Consider the following 25,568-nt stretch of genomic DNA (forward strand, 5'->3'; position numbering starts at 1 on the left):
CCCTTCACACCTCTCTGCCAGTGTCCTTTGTCCTCTAAATGTGCTGATAAAGAGAAGCTAGGAGCAGCCGGCTATTCCATCCCCCCACCAATTTGGAACGTGCGCTAACTTCTCTCAGCTCATGCCTTGATTGAGTATCTGGGAGTGAAGTGGAGTTTTAGAGTGGAAATAATAGATCGTTGTTTGGAACACACGCATTTCATGTCTGTTCCGTTTCTACAGTAATCTGTGTCAACACATTGTTAAAACAGAAACGTTTTTTATATTCTAGTAGTAGATGACAAAATGTAGGCATAAACTATATATGTTGCTGTATGCTGTTTCTTTTGTACTCCAGGACATGCAGAGGAAAGAATGGTAAAGAGCAGTAACTTCGGCGCTATATGCAATAATCAGACACTCCCCATCTGCCCGTGTCGTTCAAACACAGGAACATATATTGGTGTAAAAGTATAACAAAAGTGCACTTTTATTCAAGTGCACTTTTTCCATCGCCCTTTTCCTGTAAGAAGCAATGTACACACATGCTGTGCTGTGGTTTCTATTACACATCTGAAAGAAAGAGACAATACATGTGAAAATATCATCGCACTAATGCAATATTATTTGAAAACGAACAGCGTCAGATCGGGTGTGAATTTATGCAGGAACTGGAAATTCTCTGATGCGGGACCTTCTTCACAATAATTCTAACAACCAGTTTTCAGCCATGGTCAGTTGTACGTGGCTTTTTCTAATGTTAGATCTTTCGACTCATTATCTGTCGTCACCACCAAAACATCTATTCACAACTGCGTCTTTCAAGAAGTATTTATTTCTTCTTGATTTCTGAATTCCTTTCTCACCATTTTCCGTTCCTATTCTTACACTGCCGTATGCTATGGCGGGCTTCGGCTAGTATATATATATATATATATATATATATATATATATATATATATATATATATATATATATATATATACAGTAATCCCTCCTCGATCGCGGGGGTTCGCGCTTCTGAAATTTGATTACGTAAATATAATCAATTACAACCTCAAAAAGATGTTGTTGTAGAATGTCTCTAAGTAATTCCTGCAGCTTAATCCAAAAGACTCATACTACAATATCAGGTCTGTGCTCCAGTCTTTGGGTATCCAACAGTGCATGTAGAAATTCCAGACAAACAGGATTACGTGTGAAAGTGATAAATAAATGAGGCTGTCCGAGTTTACGTACTATGGCCATGGCATCCTGATAGTTTTGTTGCATGTATCTTGGACTTCCTGGAAATGTGAAAGGTAATATGATCATTTTGTCTACACGTACGTTGTTATTTTCAGCGTTTGCTTGCAGTGCGTCTGACAGTCCTTTGTATTGTTCCACGCGCAAATCTTGTTGATCTAATCTGAGATAGTTGAGACGCGCGCCCTCTGTTTTAACATACGCATCTACGATGTACTGTTGGAATAGTTCGCCACTGGAGTGCAAAATACTAAATGTATTCCTCATTGCTAATCTGTACACGTAAAATTGTCATTGAGTAAGCCTTCTTCGCTTGGCGGTTCTTTTATTGGGGACATGTTGTAAATCTTTGTGCAAGCCAATGTCTCCATAAGGGAATAAAAGTGGGTAAACCATAGGATCGCAATTCATATTAAGCGTGGAAATCTGTTTACAGGAGTTGCCTATGGGACAGACGCAAATGTCCCTTTCGGCAGGCGGTTTGCCATCTTCTCCGACGAAAATTGCTGCAACATTGGTGTGACATGTCGGGGCATTGTATCATTGTAAATCCTGCCTAGGGTTTTCCTCAAAAAGCATTCGTACAGATGCTGTTGAATTGGACTGAGCGATTTCATGCATGTGTTTGTATGATTTAGCGAAGGGTTGTGGATGCGAAAGGAGGATTAGAGATGGTAGGCAGGGCTCTGTTGTGCGTTCCCCATGATGCGGGAGGAGGGTTAGAGTTGGTAGGCGGGGCTCTGTCATGCGTATCCCATGGTCTTAGAGTTGGTGGGTGGGGCTTTGTGAGTTGGCGGACGTGGCTCTGATCAGATAAAGGGGATTAGCAGAGAAGGACTGGAACAGAAAGTTTCATTATATGCAGATGATATGGTAATGTATATATCGGACCCAGAAAATTCTGTGCCTGCAGTCTTAGCAGCACTCACAGAATTTCAAAAGATTTCTGGTCTCAGAATTAATCTGAATAAAAGTGTACTCTTTTCAGTGAATTCTCAAGCATATAATATTAGATTAGATACCCTACCTTTTATCATTGCAGAACAGTTTAAATATCTAGGGGTAAACATCACAAGTAAACATAAAGCTCTTTATCAACAAAATTTCGCTGTCTGCATGGAAAAAATTAAACAAGACTTGCATAGATGGTCAACCCTTTATCTCACACTAGCTGGAAGAATTAACACTGTTAAGATGAATATTCTTCCTAAGCTCCTTTTTTATTTCAAAACATTGCAATATACATTAATCAATCATTCTTTAGGCAATTAGATTCAACAATAACCTCATTTATTTGGAATTCAAAACATCCACGTATCAAAAGACCGACCCTACAAAGACAAAAGGCAGAAGGCGGCATGGTTCTACCTAACTTCCAGTTTTATTACTGGGCAGCAAATATACAGGCGATAAGAACCTGGACACAAATAGAAGAACATACACAAGCTTGGTCCGCAATAGAAGTAAAATCCTGCAGTACTTCTTTGTATTCCTTGCTCTGTGCTCCAATAAACACACGTTATCGGCAATATACTAATAACCCAATTGTGCTCCACTCACTTAGAATCTGGAACCAATGTAGAAAGCATTTTAAGACGGAGAAGCTTCTATCTGTGGCACCTTTGCAAGAGAACCACCTCTTTCAACCTTCGCAAACATATGCAGTTTTTAATATCTGGAAAAAATTTGGAATTAACTTGCTTAGAGATCTTTATATAGACAACGTCTTTGCATCCTATGAACAATTACATTACAAATTTTACATTCCAGCTACACATTTCTTTCACTATCTTCAAATCAGGAACTTTGTTAAACAGAACCTTCCCGATTTTCCTCATCTTGCACCCTCATCCATGCTGGAAAAAATATTGCTCAATCTCAAGGACTCAGACACCATCTCTGCAATATATAAAATCATTTTACAATCCCTCCCTTTCAAAGATCCAAGAGGACACTAGGAAAAAGATCTCTCAATTAATATATCAGAAAAGGAGTGGAAAGCAGCAATGCAGAGAATTCACTCAAGCTCCATATGCGCAAAGCATGCAATTATACAACTCAAAATTATATATCTGTCTCGACTAAAACTCTCCAAAATGTTTCCAGGGCATGATCCAACCTGCGAACACTGAAACCTAGTCCCAGCCTCACTGGGTCACATGTTCTGGGCCTGCACAAAATTAACATTATTCTGGACAAAAATTTTAATTACCTTTCAGACAGCCTTGGACTCACAATCCCTCCTAACCCTATTTTGTCTAACTTCATATTTTCAAACCACAAACAACTGAAAATGCTGTGGAGAGGAAGAACACTGTAGTTGCATTTTGCCTGAGAACTTGTCACAGCGCTCTGTGGCTGCATTAACTAGGGAGGACTATACCACAATAAACTGAATTAAACAGAATTGAATCTTCTCTAATGGCAGCTTCAAAATACATCTTTATACTGTATATATACAGTAACAGTACAGTGACACCAGTGTGATTTTTATATATATATATATATATATATATATATATATATATATATATATATAGTCGAGGATGCCAGGGGCCACGACCCGGCGGGCGCTTGGAGGACGGAAGTGGGCGTGTGCCCATCTGGGATCACGTGGGGGCCGCCTTCCTGGTTGCTTTGGGGGCCACAGTTTCAGGGCATGGAAGCCCCACCCTGTAGGGGCCCGTGGTCACCGCCAGGAGGCGCCCCAATGCCTTGGGGACCCTGGACCTCAGCACTTCCGCCACACCAGGAAGTGCTGGGGGGGAAGAGAAGCAGGGACACCAGGAGAGCTTCCGGGAGAACAGCTGGCACTTCCGCCACACTGGGGCGTATCAGCGGAAGATTGCCGGGGAGCACCTGGAGCTCATCCTGGTGCGGATAAAAGGGACTGCCTCCCTCCAGTCGAGATCAAGAGTTGGGTGGAAGAGGACGGAGCTCGGAGGAGAGGAGTGGAGGCGGTCAGAAGGACTGAGCAAGGCATTGTTGTGCAGCCAGGACTGTAAGGGGTGATTGGTGCTGTGGCACTAGGTTAGTGCACTTTACTTGTGTTTTGAATTTGTAAATAAACGTGTGATATTATATATGTATGTAATCCTATATATAAATGTTTACGCGTGGAAGTGTGTGTGTCTGTCTGGCCCGGAAGTGAGAGGTGAGGTTTGGGTAAGGGCTCCTCCTCCGAGGAAACAGAAAACTCGCTTAGCCACTAATAACACAAGTGATGCCACCACATCAGCAAAATGAAACCTCAGATAAAAGACAAAGTCACTTAGCCACTAACATCAGCAAAACAGAATCCCTTTCTTCCCACGGCTAATGCCCAAGCGATACGAGCATGTAGGCAAAATGAATCCTCCTAGGAGAGAGATGCCCAGAGTAGTTCCTTTCAATTACCTGACATCTCTACATTTCAGGTTTTTTTCTGACGATTTCAGTAACCCGGGGGTAACACAGCTAGTGTATATATAAAAAACACACTGGCATTACTGTACTGTTACTATTATATATGTTACATATATACTGTTAGATATGTGTATATATACTGGGTTGGCTTTAGGCATAAGAAGAATAAGTAACAGTCTGGGCCAAAAAGTCATTTCATATACGATTGCAAAGCACTGATTCTCAAGTGGGAAACACTTGTTGCTTGAAGTTTCGGATCTGATCGTGTGGATATAAAAGTTAGACTTAATTACGAATATCTCTGTATGGGTGTTTGAAACAGAGTCTGTCCAGGAGCACAATGTACCCCTGTATACCTTGTAATAAAATTTGAAAAAGTCTTATATTAAGAAATATACAAGTATGTGTGTATGTGTGTTAATCAAAAGTAAGAATACGTGTATAAGAGAAACATTAGTGAATACACTTCAATATTATATCAAGTGCATTGAGTATAAACTTTGTCAAGTACTTTTGAAAAGAAAAAAAATGCTTACTTTAGAGTTCATTTCAAGTTCACATGAAAGAGGTCCCTGCTGCTCTGTGCCCTTTCAGTGGCCTTAAACTGCCTCCACTAGAAGTTGAACTGTGAAGGAACATAGAGGAAACAGAAAGTAAGTTCAACCTTTATAATGTTACATAACACCTCACTGGCTGCTTAAGAGAACACCTCAATAAGGTACGTGTCCAGGAAATTCTGTGTCTTTGAGCTCAACCAGCTGTACACTATAATGAACACAGAAATGTTTATCTTGTTAAGGAACTGAAAGTATTGTTTCCAGCTCATTGTTTCAAGGTCTGCAGATGAAAATATGACACATCTGTGTAGGGTTAAAGTTAATAAGATTTGAGTGACTAGTCTATGAAACATTAAAATGTACAAAGGTCTCTAAATTTTGAGGTTTAGGGAGAGAGCTCAAAATATCAAAAATCATCACAACAACACAAAACAAACAACTATTGTCCAGGCAGAATATGTATGGGGTCCCTCAGTCAAAGGCTCTGTTTTCTGAAAGTGTCTCTCCAGTTGAAATTGACTAATCACTCTGCCATGACAGCATTCAGCTCTTGACAACTTGGCAGTAGTGTCCAGACCCAGACTTTAATTACAACCTACACACAATACGTGCATGCATACCAAATTAATGATGATTTTGATGCATTTAAAGTGGCTGTTTATTGCTATGCAACTCATACAGAGCATGTATTTCTACTCATGTACCTCTTCAGTACTTGCAGCTCTAAGTGTTGATTTGGCTTTAACCTGGGAATGATAGCTAGACATGTGACCTGTTCTCGCTGTAGCTTAACTGTAGCAAACAAATATTATTTGACTTCACACTCTGTTCTTGCCTCACTAAATATGTCTGTTTAGGAAGTTTTTAAACATTTGTAGCTTTTAATTTTGTTAACACTAGATACATTGTGCATAATACTAATAAGCGTTGTGTTTTTAAATTTTTAATTATTTCACCAGTATCCTCCCGTCTTTCCCTGACATTTACTAAACAGCTGCACAAAAAATGCCTATGTTGTTGCAATAAAAAAAGTTCTGCTCATAATGAGTAATATTTATTTATTTATGTATGTATGTAGAGCCCCTATTACTACCACAAGAATTATGCTGGCACCTTTACATTGGACTTGACTGCATAAGCATATCCCTTTTACAAATCCTTTTGTTCCGCTTTTATTGACTTTTGTGAATACTGATGACCACATGTAAATTAGTCTTTCTTGTACACACCTAGAAAATAATCAAATAATCACATTAATAATCTAATAAACCATATTGTTTCAAAACGTGTGATCATGACAATAACAGATGAATATAAAACACTCTCAGTGCTTTATTTATTTCACTCGGGTAAAGAACAAATTCTAAACTCCCTTGAAATTGCATTATAATATTTTTCACACAACTTGGAATATAAAGTACACAGATAGCATTCATTAATTAAAAAGAGAACACATGAGATGGAGCAACCTATGGATGAACAGCACAGCACAGAAAAGTGACACACAGACAATGTATTAAAGACAGCAAAATAAACAATGTAAGCAAATGTGAGAATTAGCTATCATCTTCCTTTGCTTGTGCTAAATGAAGACTAAGAAACAGATCCAGGATTGTTAACGTGGTTGAAATTGAAAGAACCAATGGAATGAGGGACTCAGTCATAAATGTGACACAGGTTAGAAAAAAAAATATGATTTGATGATGGGAGTCACAAATGCACAACAAATTGATGGCAGATGTGTACTCAAATCATATATATGTACACCGTGTATATAGTTGTTAGACACATGCAAGTAGAAGACAACTAAAGGGCCTGATAAATGGTAACTCCACATCCAAGCAGGGGGTGGTGGGGTGCACTAACTGTCTTTCCCTTGCAGACCACTCTTGGGAAATCCCACAGGGTTCTGGCACCTCCGATGATGTCACTTCTGGATTGGGTGCCTATGATGATGTCACTTCCGATCTCATCTTTGGTGACATCACTTCTGGTTTCAGCAAGAAGACGTCATTTTCCTACACTGGCCTTTAAACCGGCAATCTTGTCTCCATACTGGCAGTTCAGTTGTGGACTCTGATCTGTAAAGATCTATGCAATATAATAACCTTTAGCAGCCAGGGCATAATATATGGGTGACTGCCCCAAACCTTTCTTTGATTTTTTTTGTGGTTATTGTGTCAATATATCTATATATATATAATTCACTAAGTCGCCCGACCATGGGATACACACAACAGCAACAACAACATTTATTCATATAGCACATTTTCATACAAAAAAATGTAGCTCAAAGTGCTTTACAAAATGAAGAATAGAAAAATAGAAAACACAATAAAAAATAAAAATAAGTCAACATTAATTAACATAGAATAAGTAAGGTCCGATGGCCAGGATGGACAGAAAAAACAAAAAAAAACTCCAGACAGCTGGAGAAAAAAAAAAAAATCTGCCAGTGGTTCAATGGCAATTGCAAACAGCAACGGTGTCAAGGGGCATCCTTGTCTAGTACCACGTTCTAGTTTAAAGTAGTCTGACCAAATGTTGTTGATGCAAAATGAAGCTTCTGGGTTAGTATACAGTAATTTAATCCATGCACAAATGTTCGGGCCAAACCCAAACTTCTCCAATGTAGTAAAAAGGTATTTCCATTCAATCATGTCAAATGCTTTTCTGCATCCAATGATAATAATATTTCTGGGGTGTTTGATTTAGTTGGTGAGTATATTACATTAAACAGGCGTCGAAGATTTGAAGATAAGTGTTCCCCCCTAATAAATCCAGTTTGGTCTTGTGATATTACCGAGGGGAGCACTTTCTCCATCCTTCTAGCTATGATTTTAGAGAGAATTTTAACGTCGTTATTCAGAAGTGAAATTGGTCTGTATGATGCACATTGTAATAAGTCCTTATTTTGTTTTGGAAAAACGGTAATTAGTGCTTGGTGAAAGGTTTGAGGAAGAGATTGGTTATCTCTGGCTTCTGTAAATGTTGCTAATAGGAGGGGAGCTAGCTGAGCAGAGAATTTCTTGTAAAATTCTGCAGGGTAGCCATCAGGGCCTGCTGCTTTCCCTCCTTGGAGTGACTTTATAGCATCTAGTAATTCTGATAACGCCAGAGGTTTATCAAGTTCCTCCACACTAAAAGTGTCTATTTGTGGTATCTGTAATGTATCCAGAAATGCTTTAGATTGTGTATTGTCTTCTTTAAACTCAGTAGTATATAGGGATTTATAGTAGTCTCTGAAACTGTGCATTATATTTTTGTGGTTGACGATTTTATCTCCGTTCGCGTTGGTGATTACTGAGATTGGGTTGTGCACTTCTTGCTTGTGAATTTGCTTTTAACTTTCTATACTTTGTCTTAATGTCTAGAGTGATTGAAGTAATAAGTTAGATTTGTTTGAGCACCTAGTTCAGCCAGATTTTTTGCCATTACTTCAGTGCTGCGAGGTTTATAAGGCTGAGAGTGATGAGCGCCTCTCAATAGCTGGAACAGTACGTGAAGAATGAATTCTTGGCTGATAAATGGCCTATAGTCAAAAGTGCTGAGTCTTTATATGTTTAAATGTGTTCTTGTAGATCAAAAGTAATATTTAGGTCTGAGATATCACTAAAACATCGTATGTCGTTCGTGCCGATAATAAGTAAGTCTCTTGAAGTGCTGAGTGACAGGCTGTGTCATTCCTAAAGTACTTGTGTGGTTTAAAGTGCTAAGAGTTAATCAACGTGTGTGTTTCATTCATGAGGCACTGTTGTGGTTAGGGTCTATGTGTATGTGTATAGCTATGTATGTGTGTGTACATCTTAAAGTGCAACAGTAGACCAACCTGATAATGAACTTGACGAGAACACTTAACCTTGAGGGAAAACAGGTAAAGAGTAAGTAGAGGGAAATACCACGATAATACACTATGCTAGGCTATTGTACCTACACAATAAAGTAGTCTATGACAAAGTACATAATTTTCATTTTGTTTAAGTGTACTGTAGTACTTATAAATAACCTATTTAAGTATATATGTATGTTAGAAATGTGTATATGTATAAATATATGTATATATTTGTATATGTATATATATATATATATACTAATAAAAGGCAAGCCCTTACTGACTGACTCACTCACTCACTCACTCACTCACTCACTGACTCATCACTAATTCACCACTAATTCTCCAACTTCCCATGAAGGTAGAAGACTGAAATTTGGCAGGTTCATTCCTTACAGCTTACTTACAAAAGTTATTTCAAAATTCTACGCGTAACAGTCATAACTGGAACCTACATATGTACATATATACCAGCCATAGCCTGCAGCTCAGTCGCCGTGTGAGGCGGAGTTGTGTCCCTCATTGTAATTGAGTGCCTGCCCATATAAGGCCGTCCATCAGTGGCAATCCAATAGTACCACTCTGCCGCTAAATATTCGCGGGTGAAGGACTGTGCTTATGCAAAAGAAGATGAGATGGTCAGGGTGGTGTTTGGCACAAACTCAGCGAAACTGTGAGAGAAACTTTTAAGTGCCTGGTCTTAGCTAACATTAAATAAAGCCATGGACATCGCACAAGATAGCACAAGCACAGCTGAGAGCCTTCGATGCATGTACTCTGAGCGGCTCACGTGAACTGACTGTGAATGCAGTACGCAGACAAAAAGCAACAGCTCCAAAGAGCGCTGAACAAAAAACGCATTACACAATCGAGAAGGTAGCAAAAGAATATGAAGCGAGTGATGCTTACGCATATTCACAAGTGTAGTTACTGCGCAAACAAAGCAAACGGTGGAAAAAGTCAATGTTCAGCTAAAGGAAGACAGTGTAAAAAAAACCTGTGCATGCAGTGTGTGATGTCTCAAATTTTACCTTTTTAAACTGAGGGAAAATATGCCAATAATTATTTGTTAAGGATCTCTTTGTATACCATGTTGTCAGTTCGTCCCTCCGGTTGTAACATGACCAAGCTGTGCGCTGAGCTTACTCTTGAGCATGCAACTTACAATTGGCCATGTGAACAGTAATCTTGTCTCAAATCTCACAGCTTGGATTGCTGCTGTCATAATCGGTTTGAGTTTCATGGTTTGTTTCAATTATGATAGTATTTGCAGGATTTGTTGTATTGAAGTGACATTCGGCATCTGTCAAGCGTTGGAAGCACACGACCGGTTTCAGCGATAAAATCACATCCAGCTTTTGAGAGTTTAAACATTCATAAACATCAAAGTGTCCACTACTGAAATCGTCACCTGTGAATCTAAAATGTTTAAGATGCATTGGCGGTTGTCAAAAGGTGTAAAATATTTGGCCATTTCGGTACACTTGAAAGCGACAACTGAACAATTCAGCGGCAGCCATCAACTCACATGCAGAACCATAGGTGAAGGGCTTAAGCATTTCACTCTTATAATGCTCCCGTGTAGTATAATTATCTCCTGTACTGTCATCCGTCCACACATTGAACCTGTCCCAGTCATTCAATACATAAGACACAATGTTCCTCTGGATATCAAGAGTGAGCCTGATATGGCCGTGCAATATGTAACAAAGAGAATGGAAAAGGTAGGTGGTATCTCCGGACATGGAAACCACTCGGTAAGTGATAGTTCTTTGATCGATAGTGATCATCTCGATAGACATGGTAATGGGGGTTGGAATGATAAAGGAAATGGGTACCTGAGCAATGTAAAGTAAGTGTAAAATACCTATACAATAACTATAATTGTAATAAACAAACAATAAAACAGTGGAGAAGCTGTGGATTAAACAAAAAGGCTGTAGTTATCAGTAGGGAGACGTGAATCCCGTGGCGAAGCAAGGAAGGGAATGTAGAGACTGGAGCGACAGACGGCCTTATATAAGCAGGCAGCCAACAACGTGGGAGGCGTTGGGATGGGAGACCCAACGCCTCACACGGTGACCGAGCTGCAGGCTATGGACATATATATGTACGTAAGTAGGATTCAGTTAGCACTGGGAACCCGTGTACCAAATTTCTTGAAGATGGGCCCATAAGTAACAAAGACTGTTGAATAGTTCAATATGGTGGCCGACAGTGGCATCATACCACCGAAATATGTATGTACATCGGTTTCGGTTAGTGCAGGGAAGCCGCCTACCAAATTTCGAGAAGATTGGACCATAAATAAGAAAGTTCAACATGGCGGACGTTGTTGACCGTTATGACCATTACGCGTAGAATTTCGAAATGAGGCCTGCTTAACTTTTGTAAGTAAGCTGTTAGGACTGAGCCTGCCAAATTTCAGCCTTCTACCTATACGGGAAATTGGAGAATTAGTGATGTTGGAAAATTCAATATGCCGGCTGACAGTGGCATCATACCACCAAAATAAATACGTACATTGGTTTCGGTTAGCTCAGGGAAGCCACCTACCAAATTTCGTGAAGATGGGGCCGTAAATAAGAAAGTTCAACATGGCGGACTTTGTTGACCGTTATGACGGTTACGCGTAGAATTTCGAAATAAAACCTGCTTAATTGTTGTAAGTAAGCTGTAAGGAATGGGCCTGCCAAATTTCAGCCTTCTACCTACACGGGAAGTTGGAGAATTAGTGACATTGGGAAGTTCAATATGGTGGCCGAGAGTGGCATCATACCACCGAAATAAGTATGTACATTGGTTTCGGTTAGCGCAGGGAAGCCACCTACCAAATTTCGTGAAGATGGGGCAATAAAAAAGAAAGTTCAACATGGCGGACGTTGTCGACCGTTATCGATCGTTATGACCGTTACGTGTAGAATTTCGAAATGAAACATGCTTAACTTTTGTAAGTAAGCTGTAAGGAATAAGCCTGCCAAATTTCAGCTTTCTACCTACATGGGAAGTTGGAGAATTAGTGATGAGTCAGTGAGTCAGTCAGTGAGGGCTTTGCCTTTTATTATTATACTAGCAAAATACCCGCGCTTCACAGCGGAGAAGTAGTGTGTTAAAGAAGCAATGAAAAAGAAAAGGAAACATTTTGAAAATAACGTAACATGATTGTCAATGTAATTGTTTTGTCACTGTTGTGAGTGATGAGTGTTGTTGTCATATATATATATATATATATATAATATATATATATATTTACACACACACATAAATATATATATATACATATCTATACATATACACATATATACATACATATATACACATACATATACACACACACATAAATACATACACACATACATATATACATACACACAAATATATATATACATACATACACACACACATATATAAACATATATATATATACATATACATACATATCTACATATATACACACACAGCTATTTCGTATCAGTGCAATACGCTGCTTGTTAAAACGGATGACTCCGCTCTTACGTGCAAGTCTGCGTGGATATTATGAACTATCGTATTTGTTCAAGTTCTATTTAAATTTTAAATAGAAGGAATTTTTATTTAGTCGACAGAAATATCTTTGGTAGGAATGGTAAAAACAGACAGGAATATTATTCGTGAATAAATCAACTCAAACCTTAAACAACTTATAATATTTTGCTCTCCATAAAAATATATCCTGTCTAAATTATACAAGTTAGAAATAAAGTAAACGTTAAAAGAACAAACATTCAAATTTCTTTACTCTTATGTAATTTTATATAAAAAATAAACTTAGATTTTAAATATCCCAAAAGATTTTGCTCTCCATAAAAATATATCCTGTCAAAATTATACAAATTCAAATATGAACATGCTGCATAACAAAACCTGGAAATATAAATAAAATGTGTTCCTTTCAGCAATAACAAATCAAATCATTCAGTTGTCTTTGCTCATATGTCATTTTAGAGCTGGACGCCTGGCATCTTTTTTTGGCCACAGGTTCGTTTCTGTTTGCTGTGAGGCGACTCCTGTGTGCTGTTTTGTTAGTCTTTATCACTGAGAAGAGCTTCTCACACAGATATGTGCTACCAAACATGCACAAGGTTCGAGCCGCATGTAGACGGACTTTTTTTGTTCTTCAAAGTCACCAAAGCGCCGTGCAAACTCAGTGCGCAGTGCGCTCAGTTTATCAGCAAAGTGCGATTTGGGAACACCGTAGTGACGACTTGGTTTAACATTACTTGGCAACAGGGAAAGTGGGGCAAGGTGAACTGGTGCATTTGTGTCTCCCATAAAAGCAGCTTCACTTGAAATCACTTTGTGATTGTGCACGGGTTAAAACGTCCGCTGAAGTGTCAGATTCTTATTTAATTATGCTGTTTTCTGTATCTTCTGCATTGCATTCAGGTTACCCTGATGTTTTGTCTCATAGTGCCGTCTTAGATTAAATTCTGTAATTACAGCCACATTAGCTCCACAAATGAGACACACGGGTTCAGTAAACATATACTCAGCCTCCCATCGGTTTTAAAGGCTCTATTTTCAGAATCAACTTTTCTCTTCAGCATCGTGTGAGCTAGCTTCGCAATAACTTGCAGCATCATAAGGTAGACTTGATTAACGCGGTAAGTGTTCGGCAAGGCAGCTGAAGCGCTGCATTATGGGATCTGTAGTTTATTGTGTTACCAGCGCTTCATATACCCGGGCTTTAATAACAATAATACAGTATATAAAATGATCTCGGGCGGATATAATTACACGCCGGGCGGATGTGGCCCGCTGCCCTTGAGTTTGACACATATGGACTAAATAGAACTTGAAAAGATATATTTTTCAAATGTGATCGCGCAATTCAGATAGAGTTGACGCAAGACTACAGCCTGCATGCCTCAATAAGTCATCCTCCCTCGCTCTTACTTTTTACCGCTCATCTAATGAATACACTGAGTATGGCTTTACCAAAACAATCATTGATGGCGAATAAAGTATCCATTATTCGAGTATGTAGATCGGGATATATATATACATATATATATACCCGCGATCGCAGCGAGAAGTAGTGTGTTAAAAAGCTAGAAAAGAAAAGGGAACATTTTAAAAATAACGTAACATGACTGTCAATATACAGTATTTGTTTTGTGAGTGTTACTGAGTGTTGCTGTCATCAAGGATTTGATTATCATTATTTCTTTCAATCAGGTTCGTATTTGTAGGATGTGTTGTGTTCAAGTTACATTCCGTGTTTGTCAATCGTTGTAAAGATGACAGGTTTCATTCATCGATTCGTTTCTTACTGCATCAATAAACAGCTTGTCTTCTTCTTTATCTGAGACCTGACACACTGCATGCACGGGTTTTTTACACTGTCTTCCTTTAGCGGACATTGACTTTTTCCACGTGTGCTTTGTTTCCACAGTAGCTGGATTTATGAATATGCTTATCAGACGCTTCATATTTTTGCTGCCTTTTCAATTGTGTAATTCGGTTTTGTTCAGCTCTTTGGAACTGTTGCTTTTATCTGTGCACTGCGCCAGTTCACGTGAGCCGCTCGGTGTACATGCATCGAAGGTTCCCAGCTGTGCTGGTGCCATCTCGTGCTATGTCCATGGCTGTATTTAATGTTACCTTAGTCCTGGCACTTAAAACTTTCTCTCGCAGTTTCGCTGAGTTTGTGTCAAACACCACCCTGACCATCTCATCTTCCTCTCCATAAGCACAGTCCTTCACCCGTGAATATTTAGTGGCAGTTTGCTATTGGATTGCCGCTGATGGACGGCCTTATATGGGCAGGCACTAAATTACAAACGCCAGCGGCAGCCTGTCTATGAACTTAATTGAAAGTGTAGGTTTACATCGTGCTTTGTTTCCGAAGTAGCAGAACTCATGAATATGGTTGTATATGTCACTCGCTCGCTTCTTATTGTTTCGCTGCCTCCTCAATTATATAATGCATGTTTTCTTCAGCGCTTTTTTGAGGTCTTCCTGGTTTTCTATGTACTGCGTGATTACGTGGGAGGCGTGATGATGTCACACGAAACTCCGCCCCACGGCGTTGAAGCTCATCTCCATTACAGTAAATGGAGAAAAACTGCTTCCAGTTATGACCATTACGCGTAGAATTTCGATATAAAACCTGCCCAACTTTTGTAAGGAAGCTGTAAGGAATGAACCTGCCAAATTTCAGCCTTCCACCCACACGGGAAGTTGGAGAATTAGTGATGAGTCAGTGAGTGAGTGATCCCATGAGATCCTTAAAAAAATCCTTTACAACTGAGGTTAAAGCACAATGAAATAAGCAGTCTTTAAAAAACGACTTTTTGGTTACGAAGCATGACCGCGTGCAACATAGCAAACTGTTTTACACGCTACATACAGCTATTCGCATCCGCGACAAACATGCGTCTTCTTAAATGCTACTGCAGGAACACGGAAGACGTTTTCCTGCCCACCAACACTCCTTTTTCACCGGCCGGCATCTACCCTCGCTCTTTATATATTCCGACGCTGACTTTATATATTCTGGTTTTGACTTTATATATTCCAGCGCTGACTTTATATATTCAAGTTTTGACTTTATATATTCCAGCGATGACTTTATATATTCTGACGCTGACTTTATATATTCAAGTTTTGACTTTATATATTCCAGCGATGACTTTATATATTCAAGTTTTGACTTTATATATTCCGACAGTGACTTTATATATTCAAGTTTTGACTTTATATATTCTGACGCCGACTTCATATATTCAGAAAATCAATGTATTTGCCTGTTTGGCACCCCATAGTATATATGTATGTGTATATATATATATATATGTGTGTGTATATTTATATGTGTAGATATATATATGTAGATATGTATATGTGCATATGTATATATATATGTGTATATATGTGTGTGTATGTATATATATGTATGTGTGTGTATATATATATATTTGTGTGTATGTATGTATGTGTGTATATGTATGTGTGTATATATGTAGATATGTATATATATGTATATATATATATGTTTATATATGTGTGTGTGTGTGTGTGTGTATATATATAAATATGACAGCAACACTCATAACAGTGACAAAACAATTACATTGACAATCATGTTACGTTATTTTTAAAATGTTTCCTTTTTTTTTTCATCACTTCTTTAACACACTACTTCTCCGCTGCGAAGTGCGGGTATTTTGCTAGTATGTATATATATATATATATATATATATATATATATAAATATATAGTCACACACGTGCGCATGGGAGGTAGCTAAAGGGCTTGAGTAAGGGCAATTCTGAATCAGACCGGGATTTGGCAGGTTACACAGACTCTTTTTTTCCATTTCCTGCAGACCATTCACGGGAGAATCCACCTGGCCCTCTTGACGTCACTTCCGGGTCCGAGCCTATGAAGGAAGACCTTGCTGGCTCCGGCCCCTGTGATGTCACGTCTGGGCTTAAGCCTATGGTTGAAGACCCTTATGAGCCCGACCCCTTTGACCTCACTTCCTGTCTTCCCCTTTAAAAGCCTCCAACTTTTCCCTATTCCCTCAGTTCTGTTTTGGACTTGGTTTGGTGCACATCAGTGCTGTATCCATTTTTGCGACTTTGCAGCTAGGACACCAAATATACAGGTGGCTGCTCCAAAACTTTCTATGCCTCTGAGTCGAGTTTGTGACTGTATGTATATATATATATATATATATATATATATATATATATATATATATATATATAATATATATTGTTCAGTATTATCTTTGGATTTCCACGAGTGTGTATGAAACGTTTCCCACACAAATACATGGGGACTTCTGTATAACTTTTACAAATTGCTAATTGTATAATCAGTACACATAAAGACAAAGATTTGTTTAAGAAGTCAAGAAATCAAAGTAAACCAGTTAACACAAAATGATTATTAGTTGAACAATGGACTATGACTAACTGACAGTGGAAGAAAGTGAAACAAAAACTCATAAATAGTCAGTCCTGGAGACCTATCCTATCTGACTGCCAACCCCCTCTTGGGCATTCAACAGTAGACTCTGTTGGTCAATCTAATTTGATGACGGGATCTTTCCATCCATTGATTCCAGTGCTTCCAGTATCTGAGATTACCATTTCATGGACAGCAGAACAGCTTGGCAGTACAACAGCAGCACCTTGTGCTACAACAGAATACTCAGAAATTCCAGTCGGCCCCTTGGATCTAGTTGCGAATAAATTACTAACAGTTAAGCTAGACAGGAGGGGCCCACCTCAGGGCACTGCACAGGGGCCTTCAGCAAGCTAGCTATACCACTGAATAGCACCCTTGTCTAACCTGAATACAGACAAGTCTCCCACTCTTCTGTTCAACACCAGGTTTCCCTTTTTTTACAGTTACACCTTAAGCTATGAGGTCCTTGCTATAGAGAACAGGAATCATGAATTACAGCCAGGGTGAGAGCATTGGGCTTAAAAAGAGATCACATGCTGGCAATGTATTTTAAAAGAAGTATTAGACATTTTGCCACTTTTTATGGGGTTGGGTATTTCAGTTGACAATTGGTGGAACGTTTTTTCCATTGATGTAGCCAATCATTGAATTATTGCTCTTTGTTCAAGCCAAACAAACAGGTACCATGAGAAGACATCTCCTTGGGGTTACTTGGTGACTGATCATTTAATCAGATAAGACTCCATGGTTACATTTCAAAGAAGCCCTGTGGAGAGAAAACTGGCCCTGTTCCTGGAATTAAGTGTGTGGAAGTTTGCTTTTTAGCAAAGTCTTGTGTGCCAAACCATATCAAAATGGGAAATACCATTCTGTTCTACAGAACATTGAGAAATGGTTACAAATAGATATTACACAGATATAACAAAAATACTACTTTCTGAAAATTGTAAAATTAAACTAGTTGGCTAAAAGAGTGATAACTAGTAGCACCCAATGTGTATTAAAAACTTTGACTCTATATTGTATTGGAAAGATTTGTTAAATAAGGATTAACAAAGTATACTAGGCTAAATGGTATTTTCTCATCAAATATGTGTTACACTTCAATGCACTAAAACAGATTTTGTTTGTAGTCTGATTACCTGCTTATTGTCCGCTTGTAAAAATTGTATTAGATATCATCAGAATTTATAAAAAAAAGGAATTTAGTGTGACTACATGAGAAGACCCAAAGTATTTTATATTTGTGAATGTATGAGATAGTAGATTTTGCTTCCATAATTAAAGTCATCTTTTTGTGTCGCCTCAATACTGCAAAATTAGATGGAAAGAGTCTAATACAACATTCATTGCTCATTACATCCTCTCTGACTCCCTGTGACATAAACCTTTTTTTATAATAAACATTGGCTTAATTTTAAATTGCCTGAAATACAGTATTTACCATAAAGTTGCTCTATAGATTTTACAGTGATCAGTGAACGCTTAGAATAGCAAGTCCTTGGTGGCCTATTAATGCTCCAGTATTTTTTAGATTTGATACAGGAAAATCAGAAAAATGTCAAGCATTTAACTTCTGTGTTTTGTATGTTAATTATTGTTGCATTAGAACCCATAAATCTCTGGTTATTGGATAATACAGTAAAAAATTATTACTTCTGCATTATTTATGCTATCTGCTGCATTGAACTGCCAGGAAATAACTCCTTGCTAAAGCTGAATGCAACCACATACAATAATAACTAGATGACTTTATAAATCTTCCATTTAATTAGGGGCTGTAATGGAACCCACACAGACAACTTCCCGCTATATACTACACAGTTCATAAAACTGAAATAGAGCACAGCTGAGAAACATATATTGAGAAAGATTCGAGGATGAAGTCATGAACTTAAAAAATCCATTAATCCTAAATGTAAATAAAAACTTACAAAAAAATAATATCTTGTCCTATTAACAGTGCCATAAAAATAAAATGATTATGCTACCTAATTTATCAAAGGGAGAACTCCCTATGCATTAAGAGAAATAAAAATTACAACCAGATTAATTCAGCAGAATTATGATGTAAAAAAAAACAAGTTAGGTGGGCCTGTGGGAACTGTTACATAAAACGTCTTAAACAGGCAGTAATGCCAAATGATTTTTCTTATTAAAGAATTTAATCTTTTCCAATTACAAGGCTTGTTTAAATTACAGTCAAAGGTAAATGGAAAATGCCTGATTTTTCTGAAAATATAAAGATGTTTCTCATGCCTTATGAAAATATCAAGCGTACATGAACAAAATCCATGTTATCTGCACATCTAGCATCATGATAAGGTGTTGTTTAATTTCATTCTTTATGATTACAAAGAGACAGTGATGCATTTTGTCATTGCACATGCAGGCCAGAGCAATCAGCCTGTATCAACTGCTTTTTGGATGAGCTAGAAACGTGAAAGTTTTCACAGCTTGAACAACAAGGTGCAGAAGAATCTGATGGCTACCTATGTCTATAACATTGGAGAAAATAGGAGACTCTGAGCACGTAAAGCAGAAAATAATAAATGTTCCCCTTCTCAGCTGGTAGCTCTGTGATCACTGTTGACTGTTGCACCTTATTGCAGAAGCAGCACATTGAAAGATGGAAAGAATACAAAGCAAGGATAAAAGTAAGGTGGAAAGGGGTTGCCATACCCAGAGACAACCTTCTGGAATATAAAAACAAAGACAACAAGAACTGCATTTCCCTTGTTGTCACCTATAACCTACATCTTGAAATACTTTGAAAAATTATAAAAGATCTTCAGCCAATGCTAAACAATGACGAAACGCTGAAAAATGTATTTCCTGAACCTCTGCTCCTGGCTTACAGAAAACCACCAAACCTGCAGCAACTAACTGTCCAAAGCTCCCTAAGTGAACCAACAGAAAATGGCACATCTCCCTGCCTACAGAAAAGATGTAAAACATGTCCTTACATTTTTGATATAGATTGTGTAGTTATATCACACTGCCGACGAGAACATAACATGAAGGGATCATTTTCCTGCAGGTCATCCAATGTGGTCTACCTAATTCTCAGCATGAAATATCCCGACACTGCACTCTATGTGGGAGAAACTGGACAAACACTCCGCCAAAGAATGAACATACACAGGTTCCACATTAAACATGGCAACAGAGATGTTCCTGTAGCAGCCCACTGACACGTCGATAGGGACTTTAAAGTCACAGTGCTTATGGGCAACTTCAGATCACAGCAAGAGAGAAAAGAATGGAAAGTTAACCTCTTGCTAAAATTTAACACATTACAACATAGTTTAAATAGAGACACGAGTTTCATAGCCAGATATGAGGATTGTTTGCACCTCTTGGACTGTCCCAGACAACCTGACTACAGATCTACATTGTTCTGAAAAACTCATCAGAAACTTCAAAAGACTTTGTTGGACAGTTATCTTATCCAATGATCTTGACTATACATTGTTCTCCTCTCTTCCTAAATGAATCTTAGCCTTAAGAGGGCTATTATTTTCTTTACATTTAAGATGTCTCACTTAAAAGGTTTTCCAATGTTGTCATTTGTCCTAGTGTGTATATAAACAGAGGGAACTCCAGTTTCTGTATTACATCTTGCCTGAAGAAGGGGCCTGAGTTGCCATGAAAGCTTGCATATTGTAATCTTTTTAGTTAGCCAACAAAAGGTGTCATTTTGCTTAACTTCTTAACTTTTCTAAGAAAGGTAAAGTTGAGCATGTCACTCCCCATAGCTTTGTACCAGTTTTAGTAAAAAAAACATATATAAACTTTTATTTTTCTGACTGGAATTCATCAATTTGTGAATGGACGTTTTGAAGGACAATAATGATAATCAAGTCACAAATGCATACAACACCATCCTGACTCTAAATATGTGTATCTCATTTAAGAGCAACCACATTGCACACTTTAAGCATAGTGGACGAGTGAAGAATTGCAAGTTCCAGACAAGGAAATGTTGGGGTGCCAACCCAGTCATCCTCATTTACTTCAACGGGTTATAATGAAAAACACAGGCACCCAATGGCAGAAAAGGTATTAAATCAGAACAACTGTTTTAACTTCAACTTACTGTATATCACTGGCGCTCTGTCCATGTCATGCTCTGCTCACAGAGTGACACTTCCTTCCACTGACCCAATGATATATAGCCAGGAAACCTGAAGGGGCAGAGTCAGGTGCCCTCAGGAAGCATTATCTTGGTGCTATGATTAGCAACAGTGCCCCCTCTCAACCTGTAATAATACCACATACTTGAGAGAAAGAATGGTCAGAGGTGCAGATTTCAATGACTTTGAATGTGTTGTATTACTACTGTAAATAGCAGATGCTACATTACTGCTGCGTTTTTACAAACAACATTATCATGGGCATATGAAGAATGTGCCATTGACAAAAAGAGGTCATTAGACGCTCAGTACAACAGTGGTGTTGAAAAATGTAACATGTCACCCATTTCATCCCCGAATGACAAAAAAACAGGGTTGGGCTACTGTTTATAGAATTGGAAAAATTCAGCTGCCGTGATGGATCCTAGCTCCTGCTGTTATACAGTATACTGATTGGATGAGTAGGATGTAAAAAAGCCCCATGAGCTTGTAGATCTGTTCTGCAGGTGACTTGTGGTGGTGTGTTTGAATGCCACAAGATATATGAACATTGTTTCTGATGAGGCGCAGCTTTTGATGACAGCAGTGCACTCATCTCTGAAACATTATTTTCAGCACGATACTGGTCTACTCCATAAAGGTAGGAGGCCTAAGAAAATGGCTCCAGGAACATAACAATGTGTTCGGTTTAATGCTGGAGAGGTAAAACAGAATATGTAATGGTGTAAATGATTAAATACATTGTTATTTATATACTTGTTTTTTCTTTGTAACCATAAGTGCATTGTTAATTAAATGACAAGTCAACTTATCAGCTTTTGATATCTTGGGTCCAGTATTGTTGGCTATTATAAAAGGTTTTATTAGTGAAAGGGTTGTTCCCTCATTTTTTAAATATGCAGTGGTGCGACCCTGGTTTAAAACGGCAGAATTAGATCCTGGTGTGTTATCTAATTTTTTCCCGATTTCCCAATTGCCATTTTTGGCAAAAATATTAGAATGAATTGTTCTTAACTCCAATAATTCATTTGACATTTACCAATCTGGCTTTAGGTATTTTCATGGTGTTGAGACTGCCCTCTTGAAATTACTTAATGACATCACTCTTATTAGCAACTCAGGTGGGGGCAGCAGTCCTTGTCCTCCTTGACCTTCCTGCAGCTTTTGACAATATTGACCATGAGATCTTGCTGTTCTGGCTTGAGCATCTGCTGGGGCTTAAAGGGGCTGCCCTTAACTGATTCAGGTCATATCTTACTAACAGACACTTTTCAGTGACTTTCAATTCCTTTTTTTCATCTACTGATCCTATTAAATGTGGTGCTCCACAGGGATCCTTTCTGGGTCTTATTTTATTTTCTAGTTATCTTAATCCTATAGGAGCTAATTATAGGAAATTTTATGTTTCTTTTCATTGTTATGCTGATGCCACTCTGCAGTGAATTGGCTGAACATTTTCTTGATCTTGATCAAAATAAAATGGAAGTGCTGATAGCTGGTCCTCCTGCCAAAGCTCAAACTGGTTTTGAACTCCATGGCTCTTTTGCAGACCTTTGGAAACCCCATGTTCGGAATCTTGAGATTATATTTGATAGTAACTTCTCTTTTGAGAAACAGATAAATTCTGTGGTCAAGAGTTGCTTTTTCTAGTGTCACCTTTTAGCCAAGGTTAAGCTTAAAACTTACTTAAGCTTTCATCTTTTCTCAGCTTGATTACTTCAACTTGGTGTATTCTGCGATCAGCAAATCCCTGATGCTCAGGTTGCAGTTGGTTCAGAATGCTGCTGCCCTGTTTAAAACTGTTTAAAATTTTGCAGTTGGTTTTAAAAGTCAATGCATGGGAATGCTCCCACTTATTTATCAGAATTGTGTGTTATAGTTTAGCCATTAGCCATCCAGAGAGCTTAGATCTACCAGTCAGTTGTCTCTTGCTTTCCCTAACACTTAAGTGCAAAACTAAAGGGGACAGGGCTTTTGCAGCTGATGCACCTTGTCTGTGAAACTCATTATCTAATTACATTAAGGAGTTACCATCAATTAAACTATTTAAAATAAGATTGAAAACACACTATCCTCTAACTTTCTGTGACTTTCAGTGATACTGGTGGTGCCGTCCTCATAGTCATTTGTTTATTTCAGTTTACTGTTGGTTTATATTGTGTTTTTTTTTTTGTATTTTATTATGTTTATTTTGTTTATGTTTATTGTATATTTTATTGCAAAGCACTATTTCTACAGCATTACTGATGTTTTAAATCTGCTCTACAGATATATTTGCATTGACATTAACTTAGCAATGACATAATACTGATTAATCAAAACTCTGATTTGTGATTATCATAGTATCCTTTTACTTAATTCCATGAACAATAATTTGTCAAAACAGTGACAAATGGTGACTGAATGTTTCTACTTTTCACTTAAAAAAATGCATGCGCACTGCAAGTTAGTTAAATAAATGTTCTGATTTGCATGATTATAATCTGAAATGCATCATAAAATGCTCAAAATGGCCAATACTACATTTCTGTTTCCTACTTCACTTTTATTGTGATTTTATATAGGTGAGCACATTTCTGATGAACCAAAGCATTAAATGTAAAAGGTGTTACTTAATGAGGTGTGAAAGTGGCCCCATTCGTAGCCATCAAGTACATATCATTTGCTAACAGGTCTTATGCAAGTCCAGCGACTGAAGTAAAAGTCCTCCTTTGACTTAGTAAATAAAATTAAGACAAATCCATCCATCCATCCATCCATTTTCCAACCAGCTGAATCTGAACACAGGGTCATGGGGGTTTGCTGGAGCCAATCCCAGCCAACACAGGGCACAAGGCAGGAATCAATCCTGGGCAAGGTGCCAACCCACTGCAGGACACACACAAACACACCAAGCACACACTAGGGCCAATTTAGAATCGCCAATCCACCTACCCTGCATATCTTTGGACTGTGGGAGGAAACCCACACAGACACGGGGAGAACATGCAAACTCCACGCAGGGAGGACCTGGGAAGCGAACCCAGGTCTCCTAACTGCGAGGCAGCAGCGCTACCCACTATGCCACTGTGCCGCCCTTAAGACAAATCAATAAGAATAATTGCAGTTTGAAAATAAAGTGTACTTAATAGCTGCACTGGCACATAAGAAAGTAGACTCTACACCACTTGTTTTAATGCTGTAAAAGAAGTCTATAAATGTTCACAGTACATTTTTATTCTGTAAGACAGATAAACACCGCCATTTGACTGTCTTAATTTAATATAGCCTTCCTTGATAAAAGACTAAGATATAATATGGAATGAAATAAGGTAATTTGGCATCAACTACTATTTTGCTTTCAGCTTTTCAGAAATGTAACAAATTTACTGTCAGACACACTAAAATGTAATTATTCAAATAGACACATTTTCTTTTTGCTAAATTACACATGGCTTGTTAATCTACATCAACCTCTCCCTGTTGAATTAATTTTGACTGGAGTATGATTTCCACATTTTTTTACTAATAAACAAGAACTATCATTTTATTGTCATAAATTTTGAAACCTATATGGGAAAAAGGTTAACATCACCATAAAGACACTTTTCATGCTTTTAAATTAGAGCAAGACATGTGCACGTAAATTGTTCTCTTTAATACCTGTTAAGATTCCTATTGGATTATGGCCAGTATGTGAATTTGAACAGTTAACTGTCAACACATTCATTCTTCATGACCATCACAGAGGTCATATGTTGTAGTATCAGATTATTTCCTAAAATTCCCATTAATTGAAATAGATATGGTGATACATTAGGCAGTGCTGACACCAGTTTATGAAAATTGTGGGTGAGAAGAATGTGCTGATTGAATGATCAATTGGTTAGTTGTACAGTTTGCCTCTGGTATTACTTAGGTAAAGTTCCAACTTTACTTTTCATTACCTTCCTCTGTAGATGATGTTTCTAGCCTTAGACTTTTGGAATTTTAGTGTGGAGAGAGGGTGATTTATACTGTGATTCAAAGACTTTCCTTTCCAATTTAGTCAAAAACTTGTGAAAGTTAAAAGTTTACCATAAATAATTATGAACTTGTTAAGCAGTAAGACTTGAGAAAGGAGATCTTTAACTGGCTGTTTTACTAGCCAGGAGAATAGATGTAGTCAAATTCAAAAAGAGGGTCAAAAATAGAGAAGACAAATTAGCAACCAAGGCAAGAACACAAAAACACAGACTTTTTAATTCAGAAGGTCAAAAGACAAAAAGGCTTCTACTCAGAAAAAAATGCTCTGCATAAATGAAATATCAAATGTGAGGTCAGATGTACCTAGTGGGGAATTTGTCAGGACAGAAATACCTTGTCAAAGCTCTTTTTGTTACTGAAGTTCAGGGTTATTTTTAGTAACTAGATTTCTTGAGCCATTCATTTAAGAAGTGTCTTCTCATACATGCACAACCTTTAAATTAAAATGAA

General features: G+C 38.0%; 1 long non-coding RNA gene across 1 annotated transcript in view; it reads right to left on the reverse strand.

Annotated features, from left to right (window-relative positions):
- The window catches only part of LOC120536249, a 71,424-nt gene that overhangs the window by 25,043 nt on the left and 20,813 nt on the right, over positions 1 to 25,568 (reverse strand). Inside the window, exon 2 of the long non-coding RNA XR_005635085.1 lies at positions 5,166 to 5,254. This is a non-coding gene — a long non-coding RNA (uncharacterized LOC120536249). The remainder of the gene's footprint in view (positions 1 to 5,165; positions 5,255 to 25,568) is intronic.

The sequence above is a fragment of the Polypterus senegalus genome, chromosome 10 (assembly GCF_016835505.1).
Source record: "Polypterus senegalus isolate Bchr_013 chromosome 10, ASM1683550v1, whole genome shotgun sequence".
NCBI lineage: Eukaryota > Metazoa > Chordata > Cladistia > Polypteriformes > Polypteridae > Polypterus > Polypterus senegalus.